This window comes from Psammomys obesus, unplaced genomic scaffold, assembly GCF_907164565.1.
Source record: "Psammomys obesus unplaced genomic scaffold, mPsaObe1.curated_primary_1811, whole genome shotgun sequence".
NCBI lineage: Eukaryota > Metazoa > Chordata > Mammalia > Rodentia > Muridae > Psammomys > Psammomys obesus.
Genome location: NW_026596166.1, coordinates 4,063,460 through 4,066,791, shown reverse-complemented (window position 1 = coordinate 4,066,791; position 3,332 = coordinate 4,063,460).

Sequence of the window (3,332 nt, the reverse complement as noted above, 5' to 3'; positions counted from 1 at the left end):
ACACACACACACACACACACACACACACACACACACACACACACACAGGAAGGGAAGGAGCTGGAGACCTGGTTCAGTTGGTAGAGCACTTGCATTGCACGAATGAAGTTAGGAGTCTGGTCCCCAGCACCTCATAAAACTGGACATGATGTTGCATGTCTGTAATCCCAATACTTGGGAGCCTGGGTGACATGAGATTCTGTCACCAAAATAAAAAAACAGTTCATTAGTTCTGGGTTGTGTTAAAGAGTTGAGCTCTGTGGGCGGCCTTTGGGGACAGCACTTGGCTGCCCTGCTCTCGGTCTAGCTTGCTATCTGTCCAGTTCGCGTGCCTGCACTTCCAGACGTGTGATTTATGGTCCTGGGGAGCTATAAGGAAAAACTCCACTGAACGAAACTGGAATCTCTAGGAGTTTCTCATTTTCGACTCGTGCAGTTAGTATAAGGGACACACCTAGTCCACAGCTGAGCTGTTGGACAACACAGAGCCTGCATTAGACACATTTAATCCTTTTGTTCCGCCCACTTTGGAAGCATTCCTCGATGATTCACTCACATGACATCCTTACACACAGGGTCTTGTAAAAATCTGCCCATATTGCCCTTTCAGAGCATAATAACCACATAAGAAGCATACCAATCATTCGTAGTATGAGTTGCTACATTTGCGGTATGAGGAAGGTCATATTTATTTATTTACCCAGTGGTAAAATTTGTCTAGAGGGCATGGGTTGGATAGGTGGGGGAGTAGGTTGCTATCTTTTTTAGAACTAGGTTGAGGTACTATTTTTTTTTTTTTCTCTTCTCACTTCTTTCCAGGGTCTCTCACTGTAGCTCAGACCTCAAAGTCTCATTGTTGCCCAGACTGGCTTCCAACTCACATCTATCTTCCTATTTCCCCAGTGCTGGGATAACAGTTATCCCAACACAAGCCGCTACACCCGGCTTGTGCTATTATCAAAACATGATGGTTTAAAGACTTAACAAAAAAAATTATGAAAAGTTCAACCAAATAATTTTGTTAATATGTATTTATTTATTTAGGTGCTCTGAGATTAGGGTCTCCTGTAGCTTAGATCGGCCTCCAATTGATGGGTAGCTGAGCCCGGCTTGGAACTTCAGAATATCCTGCTTTTACCCCTCAGCACTGGGGTTACAGATGTGTGGCACCTCACCCAGTTATCCTTAAATATCTCTGTATTTATTAAGGGGGGGCTGATCTCACTCTAAAGCTCAAGCTGTTTAGGAATTCACTATGTAAACAAGGCTGATGTTGAACTTCTGGTAATCCTCCTGCCTTAGCATTCCAAGGGCTGAGATGTACACTGCCACGTCCAGCTTAATGAACTAAAAAAAAAAAAAAAAAAAAAAATGTATCCAACTCAATTTAGTGATATCTGTAAAATCCACCTCAAATCCTAAGTGACATAAATACCTTTGGTTAGGATAATTGCTGTTTATAACAGTTCCAGGGAGTAGTTCTCATCGGGACTGGGCTTCCTGAGGAGTGATTTTATTTTTATTTGTGTGTGTGCACGTGTGAATGCATGCTACATGGAGCCCAGAGGAGGGCGTCAGATTCCCTAGAGCTGGAGTTAATGGGCAATCGTGAGTTGTCCAGTGTGGGTGCTCTGAGAGCAGTCCGGTAGTCAGTTCTCTTATCCATTGAATCATCTGTCTAGCCCTTTGGGGGTAATATTTGTGTCAACTTTTCTGCATTAAGAACCTAGACCAAGTATGGTTTCTGTTCCACGTTATTCTTAAAAGTTGACGTACCATGGGTTTTTCTTCATTCATGAGAAATTCTTGAAAAGCCCTCTCTGGGCTCAGCGCACCCGAACGCTACCAAGTAATGACTTTTTCCTTCTTGTGGGAGGCATAGAAATGAGCAGACTTTTTTTTTTTTTTTTTTTTTCCTAGTGCAGGACACTGAATCCAGGTGTGTGTTAGATGTGGTAAACACACATCTAACCACTTGCTATGTCCCAGTCTAGACTTGTAATCATGGATTTATTTCACAGACTTTTATTGTCCTTATTGTGTGTTTGGTATCATATAGGTACTCCTTTTGGTGACAGCCATCGGATCATGCCTGTCCCATGTAGTTAGGCACAGAGACAGTGAGTTATGACATCTTACCAATGAGTATGAGAGCCGGGATTTGAACCCAGACAGCCGGACTTCGGTCAGCATTCCCTAACCATCAAGTTACAGTGCTTATCTGTTGTGATAAAGCAGGGAAGTCCAGGATCCGAATGTCATTCCCAGAAGACATGGCGACAGGGCAGGAAATGAAAGAACCGTGTTCCACAATATCCTATGAAAGTCACCCATGCTGAACCCCTTCTTCAGAGCTCTGTCGTCATCTGACCATTTCTCAGCCCTGAGCGGGAGTGGTCAGGAGCTAGCCTCCTGCAGCCTTCAAGTTTTCCCTAAAGCTGAGTCATAGGCTACCCTGGCTCCACAGTTGTGCCTGACTCACTGGCCTCTTCTCCCTTCTTCCTCCTCACTGTAAATGTCAATGACCTGACCTAGGTGCTTCCCCTAAGTGTTAGGAGACCCATCACGACCCAGAAGGCCTGCTCGGTACCCGCCCTGCACAGTCAGGCGACAGGCCACTCTTGAGTCTGTCTCCAGCTCAGGTTTTATTTTTATCCCCTTGGCCCTTCCACAAGTAACACGGGCTGGGGCCCATTTCGATAGTCTCGCTAGGCTTGTTACTCTGAGCCGTTTGCCTCCCGTTTTCTCCTGGGCAGAGAACAGGTTCCTTTGGGAGAGAAAAAGGAAAGCTTTGAGCCGCCAGCCAACAGGTGCTTGGCACATACTTCTTCCTGACGGTGGAAAACAAAAGTCAGCGCAGCTTCCCAGCTGCAGGGAGGAAACTAGGCCTTCTGCCCCATGCCTGCACAGTGACTGCCCCAAGGGAAAGCTGGGACTTCTATTACCCTTGCTCTCTGGTGGCCTTTGTCTGTTCACTCTCTGAGGGTGGGGTGCTGAATTTGCTCAGTTTGGTTAACTCCGGGGACAAAAAAAACCTGTGTGCTCTTAGCCCTAGGGTTTTGTAAACCAAACACGAGTGGGCTTATCTATTTATTGAGTGTTAGAGACTGACCCGAGACCGTGACCTTGTGCGTGCAAGCCAAGTCTGCTCCTGTGCTAAGTCTCTAGGCCTTGGGTTTAGCCCTTTAATTTACAAGGGAGGAGGCACGCGGAACACTCTGCTCTTTCCAAGTGTCATCTGGCAGTAAGCGATGCAACTTAGAAACAAGGCCACCCACGTGCTAGGCACAGTCACCTCTGGCCCCCATTAAGTTTGGGTAGCTTGTACTTGA